We start from the raw sequence: 24,142 nt of genomic DNA, 5'->3' as shown, positions 1-24,142 counted from the left end.
CCAGAGCCAAGGCCATGAGAACACTGTACTAATGAAATGTTCTATTCATAAAAGAACCTTGCACCTGACCACAAGATTGACATCACTGACTGTGTAAAATGACGCTCAAGCCCCCCTTTCCACCGAGTAAACCTCATGCTGGGAAAGATGGCGCTTGAGCCTTCTGTCCACACCCGTGTCCAGAACAATACCACCTCCCGGTGGGAGGACACCTAGCTAGTCACTCAAATCCCTGAGCCAAGTAATAATATTGATGGGTGGACACTGATATAGCCACTTAACATTTAATCCAATTAATTATGTTTATTTGTTATTATCTGATATTCAATGATGATGTCATTTTGCCTTTAAAAGGGTCTGCATACCCGTTTTCTAACCAGATGCCATTAAATTTTCTGAAGTGCTTTTAACCTGAACTCCATGTGTCAGTGTGAACTTACTTCTGCGTATACGCAATTTAATCATCTCAGATTTGGACAGGAACAGATAGACATTTAAACATATTTGTTTATTTCTAAATTAATCTACATCAGTATCATAGAGGTCTGTAAACCCAGTAGTGCAGTCAGCGAGAGGGGGTCACCCTCATTATGGTTATAACGGGCCCCTTTAGGTCCAGCAGAATAGCCCACAGGAGGGGGTCACCCTCAGTATCTGCATATAGCAGGGCACCGTAAGAACAGTAGCTCAATCAGTAGGAGGGGAACCCTCTTTTACGGGTATACCCGGATGCTGCAGGTCCAGCAGTGCAGACTGTAGGAGGGGTTCCCCCTCTGTATGATAATAACAGGACATTGCCAGAGCATTAGCGTAGGAAGCAGGAGGGGGTCACCCTCAGCATTAATCCTACAGGACACCGTAGAGCCAGCAGGGTACTCATTGGTAGCCATGTTGCCACAGGGGTCACCCAGCCCACAATGGTGTCACACGTCCATTATTATGGTCCAGTAGCGGGTAGACCCCCAGAAATATGGACGGGGGGGGGGTCACCCCCAGTAATAACAGGGCTGTATGTGTGGCCAGTTAGCCCCCCTGAGGGGTAGAAGGGTCCATACAGCTAAAAGCTGACACATCTACAGACCACTCAGGTATTATATTAGAATACACTTTCGAAGTGTATGTATAGTGGAAAAATTTAAGTCCCTTGCAGGAAGGGCAGCAAATCCTAGGCAGGGGAGCTAGGTGCTGAAAAACAGGCCATTTATGTTCATGAGAAATGACTGAACCTTAAGAGAAACTCTTGATTAGCATATCTCACATGTGGCATAGTCTTGTTAAAGAATGATTTTTTAAACAATGATTTTTATTTGAGCAGTAACATGCCCCTTTAAATCTGAGATTCACATGTAATTAGTAAAAAAGCATGATAAGTCTACTGCTAAGATAGAGAACATAGTCACATTGCATCAGACATCATAGTAAGCTGCAGTTGTGAGCTGTGAGAGTGCGTGGGACAGATCCTGCTATCCAGGATCTGTTACATATGCAGCATGTGAGACAGGCACAGTAAGTAGGGAGAGGGGAGGCTGGCCACATGGCCAGCAGGCAGCATGGTGGGGGAGACAGGGCTGTTCGCAACGCATGGAGACCATGCGGCTCAAAAAACAAAATGGCCGCTGAGGCCGCAAAAAACGAGCGCGGCCTACCGCGTGGTGATCACGCGGCCCTGCCACGGTTGAAAAAGCTGCTCAGCAAGCGACCAGGGGCCGCGGGGAGCAGGTGGGGAATAAGGAAGAAAGGGTATAGGCAGAGTAAGAGCATCATAGCAGGGACACCCATTCCCCATACAGCAGAGTGAGAAAAACTGCATAAAATAAACCAGAATAACAATAAATCAATAAGCAGTATCCAGAATCTATCAGATAAATAGCCTAAATACAGCAACAGATGTTAACGAGAGATACAGCAGCTACATAGCATGAAGTGGTATAGGAAATAACACAGAATAAACTGCCTAGCTAAACCCAGCAATAGACTGCCTAGATAAACACAGCAGACAAACTGTTAAATCAAATCCAGCAAGAAACCTGCCTAAATAAATGCAGCAATTAAGCTGCCTAAACAAACAATAGACTGATTAAATAGACTGTTTAAATAAGCAAGCAGCATGTATGATAAAAAAACAACCCAGAGCAGAGACAACTGGTCACCTGAGGAGTGCTCACCTGGAGGCAGCAGCAAAGAAAGAGGAAGTGGAAGAGCCTGCTTAGGGGTTTTATACTACTGTTGCTTTGTTCTGATTGGTTGTTTTGAAAAGTTCTGTTAACTGTTTCTTGGCTGCTGGAGGTTTCAGTAAAGAAGGTAAAGCAAATATGAAGCCTCCTGTCCTGCCATAAAATTGTATCTCCTTTTTCCAAAACAGATATGTTTCCTTAGTTTCTTTTTAGCAGTCCATTAACCTTTTATCTTATCATACATGTTTTCAGATACTTTATGGTAAACATAAATATTCTTGATTTTTTTTTCCCTATTACTTAAAGGGACACTATAGTCACCTGAACAACTTCAGCTTAATGAGGTTGTTCAGGTTAACACTATAGCTCCCTGCAGCCTCTCTAATGTAAACACTGTATTTTCTGAGAAAATACAGTGTTTACATTGAAAGCTAGGAACACCTCCAGTTGCAGTCACTCAGAGTGAACCAGAGGGACTTCGGAGTTCATGGAGGCATAATATGCCTCCATCCACTCAGATCTGCTGTCAGCAGAGCACAGGGCAGCACTGTGCACAGCATCCTGTGATTCAGTATCTCCCCCCTCTGCATGCAGACACTGAACTTTCCTCATAGATATTCATTGATTCAATTAATCTCTATGAGGAGATGCTGATTGGCCAGGGCTGTGTTTGAATCATTCTGGCTCTGCCCCTGATCTGCCTCTTTGTCAGTCTTAGCCAATATATGGGGAAGCACTGTGTTTGGATCAGGCTATCACATGTCAGCAGACTGCTTGTTTTTCTGAGTCTAACAGCATGCAGATTTACAGCTCCAGGCTTGAATACAGTAAGATTTTTACAATATTTATGGAGGCATGAGGGACCCAGGGGGGCTAGATGGGGGTGTTAACACTATAGTGATCCTTTAATAAATGCATATATTGTTTTTTATAAAATGGTTAGTGTTGACCAAACGAACACATACAAACACATTTGTAAAATATGCATGTAAGTGTAAAATTGGTTTTGGTGTAAAACCTTTAATTTGGCATTCTTTGTTTTGTAATATGAGAAGTGTTAAAGAAAACAATACATGTTAGACGCGGTACTAAATAAATGCATGTAGCACTTTAAAGTTGATTGGCAGGCTCGTTTAAATAATCTGAAGAAAAGGAGCTTTCCTGATTACTTATGCGTGCGTGATGGCAGAGACAATAATTGTCTGAAGTGCAGGTCATAAGCAGTAGTTAGAACGTGTAATTAATTCAAGAGTGTACTATTATTAGCATAATGGCTACTTCCAATTTTCAGGATGATCTAATAGGAACCATTGCATTGAAGGTTATAATTTTCATTGTTGCTGCACATTTAATTTCTTCTATGGAGAAAATGAGAGTATAATGTTCTTTTGAGATTTGTGATATTCCCAGGCACTCATACAGGTAATATTATTCTCTCTTTTTAAATTCCCCTAGGCAATGTGAAATTACTGTACTGTAATAAAACACAACCTTTTAATGAAACTATAGATGTAAAGTCTTCGCAGTCTCTATATATAAGGAAGATGTTCTCTGTGTCCTTGATTTATTTCATTTTGATCACCCATTCTATGCTTGGATAAACTCTATGCTCTCTCAGCCCCATAAAGTAATAAGGAAAAATAAATCTGTCAGCATTATCGCCCAACTCCTTAAAGCAGTTACACTTTTGTATGGGTCAGCGTGATCCTTCTTTATTGTCACCATTTATTCTAAATGACATGCATTCTTATGATTGCACCAAATAAATTCTGTGTGCTTGCGGGCATTTTATGTAACAAATTATGGCTGATGCCAGCTTTTCATTTTTTTTTTTTTTTATAGTAGCTCATCATGAATACTTTCTATTTCATGTCACTGTTTTAATAGGAAAAACGAATCCCAATGACTGTTTCCTTGGTACTCCAATCTAATACTATTTAACACATTGACATGGATTGACAACAATAAAGGAACACTGTAGTGTTAGGAATACATATCTGTTTTCCTAACCCCTGTACCATTGCCCCCGTAATCATAAAATTAAAAAAAATATTTAATTTTGAAATTACTCACTCTTCCCCAGCGCTGAGTCTCCCTTGGCGCTGCCACAACTTCCTCCTTCAGTGACATCACTGACAGGCTAATCCAGTGCTCCTTGCTGCAATGCCCCTACATTTCTTCCACAGAGAATCATTAAATACAATGATTCTTTATGGCTGACCATAAGGGCACTGCGCATGCATGTGTGATGTTAAGGTATAAGAACTGTAAAGAAAGATTCCCGGCTCTCATACCCAGAGGGCTTGCAGACCGCACTTCTAAGCCATCTAATTAGTTAACTTGTTAACTTTGTAGGTGAGGGGGTAAGGACTGCAAGCACTATAACAACTTCATTAATATGAAGTTGTCACAATGTCCCATTAATTCATTTGAATCTGAATTAGAAATTATTTCAGTCTGTTGGAAAAAGAAAAGTAAAACTCATACAATGTTTTATCCACAGAGTCTTGCAGATTTCTTACAGAATTGAATCATTTCTGATTCTGATTCAGTTGAATTAAATTGAGGCAAATGTTGGCAATTTGGAATGTTGGCCTTTTTTGACTCAAAATCATGAGCTAGCATCCTTGATTTGTAATCGAAAACCTCTCTGAACATCACTTCCCATAGTCGGCCAGTAGAATTAACTGAAATCAATGTTTATGTGTAAGCAGTATGAGATAGTGTGTGTGTGCTCAATGTCCTGGTGAATGTATTGACCTTTCACCTTGCTTCCTTGAGCTTCTGGCAAAGATATCTCTAATGAGACAAAAAGGGGTATTTTTATTTTTGTTATTTTTTTATATAATAAGTATTTTGGGGTGTATATAAAAAATACCCCTCTCTGTCTCATTAGAGATATCTTTGCCAGAAGCTCAAGGAAGCAAGGTGAAAGGTCAGTGTAGGACCCGCCTAGGGGGGTCTGCCTTGACGTTGGCAGGCGGGCATTCCTTCCAATGGCCATTGGAGTAACTAAATGACCTCCATTTGTTTACCTATGCATAGGGATTCAGGAGAGAGTGCAGGTAACTTCTTTGGTTTTTACTGTATATATTGGGGCTGATGTGTACTGTGGTTGTTGCTGCCGCCCAGGAGTGATGGGAGTGAGCACAGAACGTATCTTTTTTGTATTTGTATTCTCTGTTTGTGCTCACACCTCTGATGCTTGCATTCAAGACTTCTCTAGGGCTGCACTGTTCCTTTTCCGTTAGATGCTCAACCAGTTTCCACTTCTTCAAAAAAATCATTAAAAACGTATTTCTTCACAAAAGCGTATCAATTAAACTCATAATGGCTCCCAACTGATTCATCTCCTGCAACTGTCTTTAAAGAAAAATCCACACACTAAGTCTTCATTGAATACTATTCTTCTAATCTACTTCCCATACCTTTTTTGTTCCTTTACCCCACTCCCTCTAGCATGTAAGTTCATTGAGCAGGGCCCTCAACCCCTCTGTATCTGTGCGTCAAACTTGTCTGGTTACAATTACATATCTGTTAGTCCACCCATTGTAAAGTGCTACAGAATTTGTTGGCGCTATAAATATAATAATAATATATATATAGAGGCTGTTTGTGTATAGGGACTTCAGTGTGTGTATGTTTCTAGGGGCTGTAGAGAGTGATTGTGTGTCAGGAAAATGTAGTGTATGTATTTGACGATGGGGTATAGTGTGTGTTTAGATGGTGTGTGTGGGCATCTCGTGGCTGTAGTTTGCATATATTTGTATAGGGGCTGTAGTATGCATGTACATGTATTTAGGGGCTCTCATATGCATATATATGGGCTGTAGCATGCATATTTTTTCTATAGGCTGTACTGTGTGTGTACACTATGTGGGGCTTTAGTGTGTGTGGCTTTAGTGTGTATGTACAGGGGCTGTTTTGTGTGTGTGTGTGTGTGTGTATAGGGGGCTTTAGTATGTATGTACAGGGGGTGTGTTGTGTGTGTATATGTGGCTTTAGTGTGGATGCACAGGGGATGTTTTGTGTGTGCAGAGGTTGTATTGTTTCATGTGACTGGTGCTTCTGGGTGCTGGGGGGATATTAAATGTACTTGAATTATATTTGCAAAATTAAATAATAATAAAAAAAAAACAAATACTACATTTGTTCCCCCCCTTCCTTCTGTTACATTTTGCCAATGGAGGAGGGGATTCCTGGTGGCTTTTCAGGGTGCTGTCTCTGGCTGCTTCCTCCGAGGAGCTCCGGCATTACTGAGAGCGTTGCCATGGTAACCTGCGGCAATGCTCTCAGTAACCGACTCTCGTGGCAACAGAGTACAGAGCCACGCTGCACCAGGATGAATTCAGCAGCTCCCTTCGCCCCTCTGCCTCTCTGTGCAATGGGCCGGTGAAGGAGATCTCTAATCTCCTTCACCGGCCTGTCAAGAGACTTTGTGATATGTTTGGGCCATGCTCACTGAGCATCGGCCCTGGGTTTACCGGCTGGAGAAATCCTTTGATTTCCCTGGGCGGTCTCGGCCCTTGGCCATCGCGGCCCACTGGGCATTTGCCAGGTTTGCCCGATGGCCAGTGCGGGCCTCCACCTGGATATCGGATAAGAGTGTTCACATGAGAGAGGACGTAGATCTTCCAGTGGAGATGGTAGAGACAGTTAATGGATGTGATGCATGTGCATAGAATATATGTGATATACACACTATACATATAGAATGTATGTAATATACACAGGATAGCAAATTACAAAGCTATCATCTAAACAGTTTGAAAAAAATATTTTTTTTTCGTTTTATTTTGATAGTTCAGGCAACTGCTTAGTAGAGACTCTCTAATCATACCCTTATGTAAGATTGACATTTTAAGGACACCAATTTAGAGAGCCATCTACTAAACACAGCAGCTCCCTAATTTGGTACTCTTAATAATGGCAATCCCACATAAGAATACCAAATTAGAGAGCAATCAATCAACTGGAAGGTGAAAATTATGAAACAAAACCCCTTTCGTACTTAAGCTATTTCAGTTCCTTAGTACTTTTTAGTCCTAGAAGTCCATCATTTAGTACTCTAAATGATCGCAATCCCACATAAAGATACCATATAAGGAAGCTATCTACTAAACAGCTTAAAGGTAGGTGAGGGGGGCAGGGACTTCGTAGATAGCTCCCTAATTTGTATGTATACTTACATAAGATTGCCATGAATAATACCAAGTTAGGGACGTATCTACTAAGAAACTGAAAGAGGAAAAAAAAAAAAAAAAAAAGGCTTTAGAAAAAAGTAGATAGCTCCCTAATTTAGCACCCTTATGTGGAATTGGCATTTTTAGGATACCAAATAAGCAATCTATATAATAAACACAACAGATCCCTAAATTTGGTATCCTTATGTGGGATTACCATATTTATGGGTACCAGGTTAGGGAGTTGTTTAGTAGATAGTTTACTACATTTGTTCTCTTATTTGGGATTACCAATTTTAAGAATACCAAATTAGGGAACTAGCTACTAAACACAACAGCTTCCTAATCTGGTACCCATATGGGGGTTTGAAATATTTAAGGGTACAAAATTAGGGAGCTATCTACTAAACACAACAGCTTGTATTAAATTATATTCAATTATGGCACTGTTTAGCAGGCAACTTCCCTAATAATAGCAATCCCACATGAAGATGGCAAATTAGGGAGTTATTTACTAAACAAATTGGTACCCTTATCTGCGATTGCCATAATTAAAGATACCAATTTAGGGGGCTGTTTTGCAGATAGCTCCCTAATTTGGTAATTTAAATATGGCAATCCCATGTAAGAATAGCAGTTTAGGAAATTATCTACTAAACTGTTGGGTAAAAATTAAGACCAAAGCCATTTAATTAATATTGATCTTTCAGCTGTGCTTGGTACATAGCTCCCTAATTTGGTACCCTGATGTCATATTATCATTGTTAAGGGTACTAAATTAGAGAGCTAACTACTCGACAGCACCCTAGTTTGGTATCCTTTTGGAATAATGGAAATAATAGCATGCACAATTTGTTTACTTCTGAATAGATAATTTCCAAATTTCGTCCAAAACAAAATTTGATAATTAACAAAATATATTTTTTTGCCAGTTTACATCTCTAATAAACAATGAATGAAGTAAATTAGTCTGGCAGAGGTGTTTATAATGGTTTGAATAAGGGATAGCTAATAAAGGGGCATTGTCAGCTATAACAATTCAGACAGGATATTACCAGAGAGTGAATCAGTTGTTTCTGGTTATCCTGAAGATGTCCTTTAGAGGGACATTTAGCATTACAAAATGATCATGCCACTGCAATTTCACTGCGTAACTCTCAGCCGTTTAAAAGTTACGGTAGATCAATTTTGTTTCTTTTTATTTAGCCCTAGCCACACCTCTCCTGGCTTTAACTCACAAAGCCTCCATGAGAAAAAAAAAGGTTGATTTTTCAATTAGATCTCACAGCACAGTGTATTTACTTTAGAAGTTATTCTCTCCTGCTCTGTGGCTATTGCCAGAGCAGGAGATAAGAGAATCGTAAAAAAACGCACTTCTGTAAGGGAAGCTAATCTGTGCAGCAACATCAAGTTGTGACAGACCTCCTGCATGCCAGGTCAGCTTTTTCTCTGAAGTGCTTCAGACCCAGTCGCCAATTTTTGACTAGGGTCTCTGAGGATCTCTGTCCCAGACCAGGCTGCAGTAATTATAGTTCAAGTGATTTTCTCTCCATTAGAGCAGTGATTGAAGCAATATCACCACTTTCACCTAAATACTAGTCGAGATATAGCATTGGGTGAAAAACAACTTAGCTTTATTGAAAACAGCACATCTATTTATACCTCCAACAGCCTAATTTACATACAATAGAGATACTGTTATAGACAAAGTTCTCCTTCAGTTACTGCACCATATCCCCCTCCCAGTTCACAAAGACAGTACTGTGAGCCCAAGTCAACCAATAGCAGTAGGCACTTGGGATAGCAACCAATCACAGTACAAAGCGTAATTACATTACATTAGTGTGAATGTAGCACTGTGGTTACAAAGAAGCATGGGGACAGACAATAACAATAGCTGTGGACCACATGGGACATTTAACAATGGGACAACGGCCTGCTAGTGAAACAATAAGACCGGAAAGGGTGGAGGGGAAAAGGCACAAACAAGCTGGAAATCAATACCTTCAATTCGATACCAGCTACACAACATAATTTATCCCCACCATCCCAAACCAGATAACAAACAATTTAAAGTTGGTGAATTGTCTGTTACAGTAGTATTTGGGGAAAGACCCATAGTCGGTGGGGAGGAGGCTGGACCTTAGTCTCCATCAGTGTCAGGGTTACAGAAGTCTTCAAAGGCTTCTGTTACAGAAGTAATTAAAAAAAATAAATGTTATATAGAGTGTATACAGCAAAAATTAGCAAAATATTGAATATGGAGGAAACAGGAGACTGTAAAAACATATAGCCACGTTTTAAGCTTGGGTACTTAGTAAGACATTATTAACAACGAGAGAGAAAGTTCAAGTGATGGTATAAGAAATTCAAAAACAATCTTGAACTAGACCTAAAAAATAATAAGAATATATGTGACTGCATCATTTTATTGTTACTTTCTTGTAATTTCCATATGGCCATAGAATTATATTTTATGAGGTTCTGTGAAAATGTAATTTTCTGACATATGCATTATTTATGTGTATTAATCAAGTCTGATAATACCATATAATTCTTAATTGAACTTGTGGAAATCATTTTTCAATACATATATTATTAATATTAGAGTAATTAACTGTAACATTGTTTGGTCAGAGAATTATCAAGGATAGAAACACAAAGCTTTTAAATGTGTGTGTGGGAAGAAGAGGGCTTACAAATGGGAGAATGAATAGAAGAATAGAGAACACTCTATTATTTTTCTTACCAAAGATAAAGGCAGAGAAAAAGCCAACTTCAGACTACAATATTAACCCCACCTTATCTTGCATTAAGCATTGAGCACAATAGTGAGGGCTAATCGGGTCGGAGTATTCCTCATGGAATTTTTAGACATTTGGTAGGAATACTAATATGTAATTGCCAATGTTTTCTTTACTCAAGGATCGGGTCTAGTGAATAGAGCACGTTGGCAATTATAGGACACAGTTACTTCTGCAGCAACTCTGTGTTTTGGGTGATTTCATTGCCATACAAGCATACCTCAAATAGTACATGCACACTGCACTGTCAAAGTTTCATTACTGTATATGGTATACCTGTGCCAGGAGAAACAAAAATATAATGTAAATATTAAATATAATTTTCAATCTAAATATATATTATATATATATATATATATACAAATTTGTCAAGCCCTGTGTGTGTGTGTGTATATATATATATATATACACACACACACACACACAGGGCTTGACAAATTTGTTTTCAATCTAGGAGCCAGCTAAAAAAGTTAGGAGCCAGTGTTTTATCCCAACGACAAAAATACCATTCTTAAAGGGACACTATAGTCGCCAGAACTACTACAGCTTAATCTTTTCTAAGTAAACTCTGCCTTTTCAGACTAAAGGCAGTGTTTACATTGCTGCCTAGTAACACCTCTAGTGGTCGTCACTCAAACGGCCACTAAAGTGTCTCCAATATCAATGCTGCACAATGTGCCGCACCTACATTCATAGAAACATAGAAACATAGAATGTGACGGCAGATAAGAACCATTCGGACCATCTAGTCTGCCCAATTTTTCAAATACTTTCATTAGTCCCTGGCCTTATCTTATAGTTAGGATAGCCTTATGCCTATCCCACACATGCTTAAACTCCTTTACTGTGTTAACATCTACCACTTCAGCTGGAAGGCTATTCTATGAATCCACTACCCTCTCAGTAAAGTAATACTTCCTGATATTTTTAAACCTTTGCCCCTCTAATTTCAGACTATGTCCTTTTGTTGTTGTAGTTTTTCTTCTTTTAAATATAGTCTCCTCCTTTACTGTGTTGATTCCCTTTATGTATTTAAATTTTTCTATCATATCCCCCTATCTTGTCTTTCCTCCAAGCTATACATGTTAAGTTCCTTTAACCTTTCCTTGTAAGTTTTATCCTGCAATCCATGATCCAGTTTAGTAGACCTTCTCTGAACTCTCTCTAAAGTATCAATATCCTTCTGGAGATACGGTCTCCAGTACTGCGTACAATACACACCAGTGTTCTGTACAATGGCATGAGTACTTCCCTCTTTCTACTGCTAATACCTCTCCCTATACAACCAATCATTCTGCTAGCATTTCCTGCTGCTCTATTACATTGTCTGCCTACCTTTAAGTCATCAAAAATAATCACCCCTAAATCCCTTTCTTCAGGTTAGAACTCTATCAAATATTCTGTACTCTGCCCTTGGGTTTTTATATCCAAGATGCATTATCTTGCACTTATCCACATTAAATGTCAGTTGCCACCTTTTTTTTTACTGACTGAGCTTTTTTCTCCTCCTGTCTCCACAGCCCTGTGCAGATCTCTGTGAGCCGAGAGGAAGTAAAGGGCAGCTGGCTCTGCGTAATAGGGGCAGCTGGAGGCTAGGTCTAAGGAAAGCAGGCAGGCTGACTCTGTGGAACGTGAATGGACAAACAAACTTAGAGCAATGTGAACGAGGGGGCAGGCAGGCGGCAAGCTAGCAGTCTTTATATGCTGCCCTTCCAGCTTGCAATTCCCCTGTGGGAGAAGGGAGGGCCCAGGCTGACCTATCCCAGGCACCAGGGCAAAAATTTTAGTCACCATGGCGACCTGGAACCTTGGATTTGTCAAGCTATATATATATATATATATATATATATATATATATATATATATATATATATATATACACACACACACACACAACCCATGGCTAAATTTGTTAATTAACCTCAGACAGTTTTGAATGATTTAAAGCTTGCATGCTTCTTAACTTACACTTGACACCTTTGACATTCAAAGAAAGTGAGCTCCCTCTTCTTTTAACCTCTATATGAGGCACATTAATGGATCTTGAAGTGCCTTAGTGGAAATATTTCCTGAAAAAAGTACACTTAACATGTCCATTTAGCTTTGCTGCTGTCCTTGACTCTGCCAAGTACAAGTGCCACCTTCAAGAAGCTTTTGATGATTTCCAAACATCCCTCCATCCAACAAAACCATTATGATACACTAACATAAGAGTAGCCAGAGCCTGTGTAAGAAGTGTCCCACATGTGGCACAACCTAATGCAGGGACTTACTAACTTGTCTTTCTTTTGACTTAATGGACACTTTTACAAGAGTTTTGACTTGATTCTTATAGTTTTAAGGAGGCAACACTATATCACTTAATATCTCTGCAATTACTATGTATTTGCTCGGGCAAAATAAAATATTTTTACAAGTAATTTTGTAAATTAGTGTTTTTAAGTAAAGTTTAGATGGGAATTTTCTTTTTGGTGCGTACTCTGCACTAAAGTCCTGTTCACACACCAATGAGAGCAGCTTGTGTGTATGTGCACATCCAATTTGCATGTACATGTAAGAGGTATAGGTGACTGCATCTGTATTACATACCTTTCAATCATCCTTGGTTCTGCAGGACAGTCTCAATTAATGACAACTTTCCCTCTGCCCAACTTTTGGGCATTGGTTTCCAACTTCAGGACACAAGTGGCCAAGTCACCATAAAGCACCAATGATCAAGTCACAACCGCCAACACAGCTCTATCAACACCCGAACATAACATATGTGTGTCCTGATCCATTTTATTTATGAGAATGGGCAGGAGTAAACATTAAATAATTGAGGACTATGTGTCCTTCCATTTGCATTCTAAGATAACATTCATATTTGGAAAAAGTGATAAACTGGCAGGACAATGTAATGCGTATCTAAGGTGCAAGACCAGTACTCAATAACAGCTGGAAATATTTGTGTTAATACTCCAAGAGTGACCTTTTATTGTGGCCAGCCTAAGGCACACCTGTGCAATAATCATACTGTCTTATCATCTTGATATGCCACACCTGTGAGGTGGATGGATTATCTTGGCAAAAGAGAAGTGCTCACTAACACAGATTTAGACAGATGTGTGAACAATATTTGAGAGAATTATGCCCTTTGTATACATAGAAAAAGTATTAGATCTTTGAGTTCAGCTCATGAAAAATGGGGGCAAAAACAAAAGTGTTGTGTTTAGAATTTTGTCCAGTGTATATTCATCATAGACCTTAATTTAAAGAAATGGAAAGAAAATGACCTAGTTAAACTGGGAGACATCGTAACCATAGATTTCATTTAAAATCCTCCAAACCGATTCTGACAAATATAAAAGGGATTGAAAAAGAACAACACTCTTATTTTCGTATTAAACATGTTCTCCAATCTAAGATGATATGTAAAGGTTCTGAGTTAGACACCCTGTTAATATGGAATAGAGAAAGAATATAATATCAAAAATAAATAAGGGAATATATAAACAAAATAATAAAGACAAAATAAAACCAATGGTTAAATGGAAAATCAAATTAGGAACAGTGGTTGGAATTTTTCTCATTGCTTAGAAGAGTGATACATTGTATAAACATACACAAATTACAGATCAAGTTAGTACATAGGTGGTATATCGTAGCAGCTAAAGTGTCAAAATTGTATTCCCCCAACTATGACACATGCTGGAGATGTCTAAGAGAAGTAGGGACTCAACAACATATCTGGTGGAATTGTTGTAAGCTTATTGAGATAAAACAAATAATAGCGAAAAAAATTAGCAAGATTCTAAACACACCATTTACGATTTCAACTTTTTATGTTCCATATCGAATACCCTACCACTAGCAAACTTTTAAAATTTCTACTCATACATACATGTTTTAATGGCAACTAAAACCTGCCTGGCAAGATACTGGCGGTATGTAGATAATCCATCATGGAGTAACAAATGGAAAAACCAATTCATAGAAATCTTCAATTAGCAGAAACATAAGGAAATCTTGGAACCGTGAACATTGAATCTAAAGAGCAACCAACAAGACTCAGAGTAAAATAGCTGAATAGCCATGTCCCTGTAGATGCAATAGATTTATATAGCAGTCCATTACCCCTCCCCCTAGCGTGACTCCGGATAAATATGTGCATTTATGTTTAATGTTGTATGTTTTCGTATGAGTACATCTGTAGGAATGAGATTAAACTTTGGTAAAAGCAGCAACAGTTGTCTGTAAAACACTACATAGATTCAACACTACATAAATGTGATATCTATATAGACTCCTACAGTATATGCTTACATGATAACTCTTGTAATGTTTTATATGTACCTTTAAAACCAAAATAAATATTAAACATGAAGAATTAAAAAAAAAGAAAGAAAGAAAGAAAGTCAAAAAAAGCCAATTTAAAGTGATGTCCAAATGTGCCACAACATGGACTAAATAGGCAATTAGATTTAAGGATGTCAAAGGAGGTTGCACAATATAAAAGCCCCATTTTTTCATCAAACACCTTCACAACTTTCTGTCTTGACCACACACATGGTACTGCAGTGGAATGCTCAGCAAGGGTTTATGGGATATACTGAGTTCCTTTAGAAAACAATGATAAAGCTAGGACTGGTCAAGAGGTTTTAGTTACCGCCCAGATGTGCAGAGCTCAATGCAGAATTCTTCAGATCCTGGTGTTTTGCAACAAAAGACAAGAAATTAGGAACTGAATATGTATTTTTAAATTTTTACAGGTTTTTTTTTAGTTATTATCGGTATAATGCTTAAAGAAATATGGTCCAATCCTGGACTGTTAGGGGGTACCTGTGGACTGGGCTGAGAACCACTGTTATAGAGTAAAGAAGTAATTGCATGAGGAATAAGTGGGCATGGATCTCAGTGTGCATCTAAGGGGAGCAAGAAGGTTGTTAGGAGAAAAGAGGTGACATGTAAACTGGTTATTAACTTGGATCATGTGTGGGTTACCTGAATCTTATAGGCATTCATTTGTTGTTATAATGGAGTGAGGAGGAAATATTTAGTTGTAAATGTCAGTGTCTCTCAGTGTGGGTCGAAGGGGTGGAGGAAGGTTACTAGGGGAAAAAGCATTATATCCAAAATGAACTGGATACTAACTTTAGCTCACTGTATTGGTTGAACCTCTCAACTAATAACTGTAGTGGAGTAGAACATTGCCCTCAGAGGAAGTGGAGGACTGATTAAGTTAAAAGCAGGATTGTGTGGAAAAAATCAAAACATTTTGTTAAAATTTGGCAGAACATTTTAACACGTGTAGTAAATAGTCATTTAAAAATTATTATTTTTTTGCTGTGCTGCCATAAGAGCGAATTTTAGTAGATATTGTACTTTAAATACTTATGTCAAATCATAACCTTTTCAGATATAATTCATTTCATATTGTTTCTGTCTTTTAAAGAAATAAATAATAACAATACAATTTAGTTCACTAAACAATGTTTTATGGTGCATTGGCAAAATAATTACATTCAGGACAAAATAATCATGTTTGTTATCAGCTGAGTCAGAAATGTTTTTCACTTTGAACACAATTATTTCTGTTTACAGCCATCTTACCTGGTTTGTACTGCATAGTAAATAGGCATTTTTTTTATTGTTTTCAACTCTCTAGTACATTGAATCATTATGACCAGCAGAGATAAACAGAGAGAGCATAAACGATGTCTCAGAGGCAGAAACAAAAAGAAGCAAGACAAAACTGACAGAAAATTGCCTCAAAGCTTTGTTTGTCAATATTAGCCGTGTTGTAAATGCTGTTATTTTGCCAGTATAAATCATGCTATATTTAGTGTGAGATCCATAGTGCTTTCCCATCTTGTTTTACGATGATTTATATAGTTCAAACAAACCCTTTTCAAGTCACCTATCTGGAAGCCATCAGTTTTTTTGGAGCAACATTTTTTTTTCAGCACACATGGTGGCTATTAATCTAGAATGAGTATATGTTCTAATTACTTGATTATGGTATGCTTATGATATGTTCCAGTTATGGCTTACATTTGACCCTGGAAGAATATTAATTGGAATGGTTTTGGAGGTTACACCATAGAAACAGAATGTGACGGCAGATAAGAACCATTCGGCCCATCTAGCCTGCCCAATTTTTTAAAATACTTTCATTAGTCCCTGGCCTTATCTTATAGCTAGGATAGCCTTACGCATATCCCACGCATGCTTAAACTCCTTTACTGTGTTAACATCTACCACTTCAGCTGGAAGGCTATTCCATGCATCCACTACCCTCTCAATAAAGTAATACTTCCTGATATTATTTATAATAATATCAGATCTGGTATGTGGAATTGCAGCTGCTCTGAATGACATAGACACTCTTGTTGGACATTTTATTATAGGTAAGAAAGAAAACCAGTAGTCCAGAATGAGCCTGCACCTTCTGCTTGTGGTATATTAGCAGAAATAGCATGAACTTGCAATTTTTGGCAATTATCTTTTTATTAACGTAATTTAATGTATTATTTTGGGAGGTCACCGTGATTCCTGGAGTGTCCACTTAAGTATTTGCTTACTTTCAATATTTTCCAACCATATCATGGACTGCCGATATGCGAGTTTGTAAAATTTAGCTAAAATATTCACAAAACTACTGTTAACACTAGAAACTAGTATTTTGTTCTTTTGTGTGTGTACTATTATAGACCCAAGTCTTCATCACCATTTTTTCTTTAAAAAAAATTGTATTGCTCTCTATCCAGTGTCCACAACATGGATTAGTAATACAAAACCAAGTAAAAAGCCGGGCCTTCCCTGGTTTAGTGTTATATTGAAGTGTTTCTGAGCTTTTACACTTTTAAGGAACTGCTTTTTAATTTTTTAATTATTATTTTTTTTTGTATTTAGTGAAAAAGATGTTAGCGCCATATATACACTTGATTTGCGGTTTAAAATAAATTAATAATAGCAGACAGCTACCGAACAATTATGCAATCACAACACAATATAAGAATCTTTATATACTTTATATATTTATAGACAGAAATGCGTATACATGTTTTTGTCACTAACTTGCAAAACATTGTGCAGAGAGGAAAAAGATGTAAATGTCATACTTACTTTACATGAACACATTCTTTTATCATTGAAGATCAAATAACCTGTAAGTGGTAAGATTAAAATGCATATTGATATCCATTTACTTGGCCTTGAGATCATCAGGTCTTCGAACCTGAGTGTTAATGGCTATTTCATCAGGCTTGACACATTTGACAACTCAGATCTAGCAAAACCAGCAAGCATCCAGAGACATGAGAAAATCAATCCATCTTCAGGCTGAATTGACACAATAGCATTACCCTTGTCTGTCCTTTAGGACCAAGCAAAAGGCATTACAACATCTGACATGACAGGATCCCAGGTATTTACTGGATGACATTGCAGACCCAGCGATTAAACTGCAAAATAGGTGTGTATCATTCTTAGTTATTTGTTGGTTTATTTTGATTTAATTTAATTGTGTTTGTTTATTTGCAAAAAGTAGGTGGCACTGGGATCCTGGACATCCCATTATTATTTATATTATTACTTATAAAGTGCCAACAAATTCCACAAGGCTGTACAGCACATACGTGACTAACAGACACGTATTTGTAAACAGACAAGTTGGACACACAGGAACAGAGGGATTGAAGGTTATATGCTAGAGGGAGGGGGATATAGTGACACAAAAGGTAAGGGTAGGCTAGAAAATTAGGTTGCTAGAAAAGTATCCGCTGAGGGTTTAGAAGTCTTAGTAGATTTTTTGAAGCAATGGAAACTTGGTGAAAGTCTAATAAAGAAGAGAAGGGAGTTCCACAGGATATAAAAATATGGTTACCCTAATGATTCTTTAAAATAACATCAAACACAAGAGAGATGGGAGATGCAAAGGTACCGAACAACGTATAACCTTACATGCCGAGGACAGGAAGGAGAGGACCTTGAATACGACCTGTTCTCACAGGGGTTGTAATGAGCTATGACAGAGGCCTTACTCTGGAGGCTTCAGACTTCTCCCTCCCCGTAGATACCTACTAACATACACATATGGCTAATATATAACAATTCAAGCCAGTATATCAATGATGTTCCCAAACCATAAAGACTTGGATGTGCCAGACACTTGCGACAAAATGAGAGGTTATTTGTCCATACAGCATTAGACGTGAACAGTCAGAAACATTAATACAATAGTATAAAGGAAACTGATCCCCATCAGGTTGCAATGACAAACAACCTTTAGCTTTCAAAGCTCATATCCTCCCCTTAACAAAGAATTTGTTAAGTCGCACAATAGCAGTAAGGTTTTCTATCACTTCTCAGGCAACCAGTGCCGCAAGCAGAGCCTAACTAATTAGAAAAACTCCGACATACTGCCACAATACTCTCATATTGCTTTTATATGTTTCGAGTGGAGATTTAGATACTGTGAAATTTTTGTTTAAACATGCGGACAACCACGCTTAACAGGTCATATGATCAGAGCTAAGCTATAATATGAAGTCCTGCAGGACTAATTATATACCTGTGTCTATCTATATTTACAAAAAAAATCTCCTACTTACTCCTTCCAATAAAAACATATTTACAAAAAATAAAAATAAAATAACATCAGACAAAATTAACCTTTTTGAGTTATTAAAGGCTGGAGATAAAGAAAAATGTGCCAGTAAAAAGTTTACAATTACTGGGGTGTGGATCTACTTGGTTACTCTTGCGTGGAATATTTTGCGAGTACGTTGAAAAACTGCCCTAAAAAAAATTGAATGGGAATGATGTTTTTTCAAATAGACTAAGCATGGAAATTGGATACATTTACCCCAGAAATCCTACACCTGCGCTAGATAGTAATAGGACTGATGAATCTCTATAATAGTCTCTACTTTTTTACCAGTCAGCTGCTAATAGCTTAAGTACCTGTCTCTAATTATAGCAAATTAGGTATTTCAAAACCAGTTCAGGAGTGGCAAACGTTGCTGGATATGCAAGTGTTACTCAAAACACACACAACGTGGAAAATGCAGAGAATCCACAGCCCATCACTGGGATGGGATCACCACTCTCTATTTAGAATTCACAAATGCAACTTTTTTTATTATTATTTTTATACACTGCTTACAAAACAGTTGCCCATAATTTCTCCATTCCTCCAGAATATCAGAAAATAATCCAAAAGCAAAATGAACTCATCCTCTTGCTGTGCAATCTGTGAGTTATGGTAAGAAATATGGAAATGAGGCAGTGTTTGACTTTTTTATGTGACAATCGGAATGATTCTAATTTTATAACATGACAGGAGGCTTCGTATTTGCTTAAGACTTTCTTTACTTAAGCTTCACAGCAGCACTTTTTTACTTAGTAACAAGGTAACCAATCAGAAAAAAGATAACATGGTATAAAAGTCCCTCCCTGTGACGTCACTTCCTCTTTCTTTGCTGCTTCACACCAGTACAGGTCAGAGTGCCACTGTCTCCTACTTTTCTGTGGATTCTGTGGTTTATTCTTTATTCCTTATTTCTTACCTATCTGTTTCTGTCATAATTTCACTTTAAATATGGTTTCTTATTCCTAGGTGTTGTTTCCTACCCTATCTTATTTTTCCCTAAGTTTCTTTTAACTTAGTTCTTATTACCACCTTATTTTTCTTTCCTCATTCTACAGTTCCATTTCTGTTGTGTATCTATTGAATGTATTAAATTAATAATTTTTAAAATTTACCATTTTAACGGTCCGGGTTGCGGTCGGCATATTTTGCCCCGTTTTCCCGGGCTTTCTGGGCCGTGGAGAACGCCTCCAGCGGCCCCGAGCGCGCACGGCGGCCATCTTGGATCTCGCGCACCTCTGCGAGATCCAAACGGCCGCTTCTCTTCCTTGTGCGCATGAGCACGATCGCGGCGGCCATTTTCTTGGAGCCGTGATTGGAGCCCAAACAGCCGCACGGCGGCCATTTTAACTGCACTTCGGCAGTATATTCATTTCTAACAAAGAAATATATATATTTTTTACACTGCTATTTTTCAGATAATAATAATAATATTACCTCTGAGTAGGTTTGATTTCACTCCCCTTGGAAATATCTCACTCTGTAATTTCAATTTGATGAGTTACTGGCTTATACTACTACCCCTGGTGGTGAATGGGAAGTACTACTTGGAACCAAATATTTATATTTCGAATTCATATTAAACAACTCAATACCGTTGTTGGGATTACCCCATTACCATTCAGCCTGAGTTTCATTACATTAATACTGAGTTATTTTGAGGGTAAATCCCTAAATATATTTATGATTGCTGTTATGATATACAGCCCATGATTGGCCCGCTTTGTCTGTGCCGCTATACCTCTATACGGGTTTGAAATATTACTCCCGGAGGTTATTAAGACTGGGTGACCCCCAGCTACAGCTTGCACTGTTCTAAAACATTTTAATAAAGTTTTGTGTTATTTCGGACGGCCTCAATACATTCTAATGCTGGCCTATTCTGCCCCATAGGTATCATCACTATTGCTATGGAGGCTTCAATCCAAGACCAAAACTTACAAGCTGTTATAAATGCGGCTGTTGCCGCTTCACTGGAAAAGGCCCTGGCTCGGGTGCTGCCCATTGAGCCTAAAGATTCTAAAACTTCTGAGCCCCCGCCTTCTGAGGAAGAGGCGGATGATTCAGATTCCACAAGAAGGAACCCTTCCAAACCCAATAAAAGATATTGGAAAGGGGATGGGCCAGAACCACCCAAACGCAAGGGGAAAGAACCAGCAAAACGCCCGAAACAGACTGACACCAAAACGAAACATCCCGTGCAACCTACTCTGTCAGAGGAAGAGGACGACTCGTTTGATTTACACCCCTTGGCCATCCTAGATGAATGGCAAGCCGACCACTCTTCTGAAGATGAAGAAGACTGGCCTGGGGCTTCTTTTCAAGGGGCACCATTCCCTCAAGATTTTAATAGAGATCTCACAACAGAGGATTCTGTACCTGAACAGAACCCTTCGGAAGACGCCGAAACCTTTATGGATACACTGGGTCAACCCCTATTTGACCCACGGCATATCAGATATCCTCGGTCTTCTGAATGGTCACTCCCAATTCATCTCTCCCAATATATCCATTTCTGGATCAGGAGACCACTAGACCGGGAGGTCCGCAAGCGCCTAAGAGCTGAATGCCCTAGGCCGACTTTGCCGGACAAGTTGCCATGACCCCGGAGTTTGATCCAATGCTCTACACATACCTAGCCAGAACTGGCCGTGACCCAAAAAAGGGCATCGAACGCAGCCTACGCCTCACCCAGGACAAGATGTTGGATGTCCTGGGGCCCTTGGCAAGAATTCTACTATTGGCTGATGAAGCCATCACTAACGAGGGCCCCTTAGACCCATCGGTTATAAGAGAATGGGCACTACGCTCCATTTGCCTGCTGGGCAATGCAAATACTTCCCTATGTACGGAGCGTAGAAAAGCAGTGCTGCTGCGTATGGATGCCAAACTAACCGATCTGGGTACCAAAGAATTGGGCCCCAAGGCTAAGGGTCTATTATTTGGAGAACCCTATATCAAAGAGTTACACAAGCATGTAAACTTATACACTACTTTGAACAAAGCACAATCATCCATGAAAAGAGTATTCCACCAACAACCCTCACGGGTTTTTGGAAGGGCTGGCCGTTCAAGGGGTCGTACAGTCAGCCGCTTCTGGGCCACAGGCCAACGCCAGCGACCCCCCACCTCATCCTTCTTCCCCAACTACCAGTCAAGGGGTTTCTACACCCAAAGAGCAGACAGGGGAAGAGGAAGCAGAACCCGTGGACGCAACAGATACCCTACAGGTGAGATTTCCTACCTTTCACCTTACTACGGTTTATCATGCGGGCAGGTTATTACATTGTATAGATATGTGGAAGACGCTGTCTTCAGATACCTGGGTTCTGAACACAGTTCGGGGTTATTTGATAGAATTTTATTCTCTCCCTACTCAAACAGGTTTTCCCCATTACCCGATAATGTCAAGAGCTCAAACCACACTCCTCGATTCGGAACTACGTTCCTTACTGACAAAAGGAGCTATTCAACCAGCTCCAAACGACAAAGGCTTTCTAAGTTCCATCTTCCTAGTCAAGAAGAAATCAGGGGAATTTCGCCCAGTAATCAACCTTCGCCAGTTGAATGCCTTCGTGATATACAGGCACTTCAAAATGGAAGGGATTCATCTCCTCAGAGACATCCTCCGACCAGGGGATTGGTTCACCAGACTCGACCTCAAGGATGCTTACCTCTCCGTACCGGTACATACATCCAGCCGACGTTTTCTCCGCTTTCTTTGGCACCACCGGGTCTTCCAATTCACCTGCCTTCCATTCGGCCTGAGTTCCGCTCCATGGTGCTTCACCAAACTACTCAAACCAGTCACCGCACATCTTCGAGCAAGAGGCATTCGCTGCCTAATCTACCTCGACGACCTCTTACTACTCTGCGACGACGCATCCAGCATACAGTCACAAACGAACTACGCATCTTCATTGATCGAATCTTTGGGATTCGTTATCAACAAGGCGAAATCCTCACTGACTCCATCCCAAATCATTCAATTTCTCGGCTTCGAGATCGACTCCTCTACCTGTGTTCTCCGCCTACCTCAAGCCAAACTAACTGCGATCAGGAAGGAACTACGCAAGACGCTTCGACAAGCGGATATACCTCTCCGAGGTTTAGCTCGGATTGTAGGCCTACTTTCGGCTTCCATTCAGGCGATCTACCCAGGTCCCCTCCACTATCGGGCCATGCAACGCCTGAAGGCTCAGTTCCTCCAGACCCATCCATCATACGACCAGAGGGTCCCGATCACTACCGAGGTGAGGGAGGAACTCAACTGGTGGCTCCGCCACATGTCTGCCTGGAATGGCAAAGCGATTTTCGGCCCCACTCCAGACTTTGTGGTGGAATCAGACGCGAGCCTCCAAGGCTGGGGCGCAACTTGTCATGCAACTTCCACCGGGGGACCATGGACCGCGGCGGAACACTCTCTCCACATCAATTGTCTGGAGTTAATCGCAGGCTCGTTCGCAATCCGCAGTCTGGCCAACCACCTCTCAGACTGCTGCATCCTCCTTCGAATGGACAATATCTCAGCTGTCCAATACATCAACAAACTAGGAGGGGCCAGATCACGTACCCTATCCGAAGTGACAAAGGACATCTACAATTTTTGTTTCCAACGCAACATAACAATTCGAGCAGAATATCTCCCGGGAGAGACGAACATTACGGCGGATTGGTTCTCCCGACATTGGAGGGACGTCAGCGACTGGCGCCTGCACAAATCAGTTTTCTTCCGCATCTCCAAGCTCAGAGGACCGTTTACTCGGGACCTTTTCGCCTCCCGAACGAATTTTCAAGTCCCACATTTCTTCAGCTGGCTACCAGACCCAGAATGCTCGGCGGTAGATGCCTTCCTTCAAAAGTGGCCGACTACGGGAGCCTACGCTTTCCCTCCTTTCGCAATGATCCCGAGAGTCCTTCTCCAAATTCGCAGACAACAAGTCACGCTGGTACTACTCACCCCGCTCTGGCAGGGCCAAGCTTGGTTCCCAGACCTCCTGGACCTATCCTGCCAACATCCCCTCCTTCTACCTCCATGGCTCAACCTGCTAGAGGACCCTCAAGGGAACCCTCATCCGATGATAATCCAGGGCCACCTCCAACTAGTGGCTTGGACTCTTTCAGGGGATCCTGGAATTTCGGAGAATTATCGCAGAGAGCTAAGGAACTCCTCTGGGATTTTTGGGCGCCTGGAACCAGAAGATGCTACCTTTCCTCCTGGGGTGCTTGGTGCAATTGGTGCCTGGAACGGAATACCGATCCCCTTACAGCCCCTAGACAGTTCATTTTGAATTTCCTCTCACATCTGTTCGACTTAGGCCGCTCATACCTTTCCATCAACGTTGCCCG

This window comes from Pelobates fuscus, chromosome 4, assembly GCF_036172605.1.
Source record: "Pelobates fuscus isolate aPelFus1 chromosome 4, aPelFus1.pri, whole genome shotgun sequence".
In the NCBI taxonomy this organism is placed as follows: Eukaryota; Metazoa; Chordata; class Amphibia; order Anura; family Pelobatidae; genus Pelobates; species Pelobates fuscus.
This window is presented reverse-complemented; position numbering follows the sequence as displayed.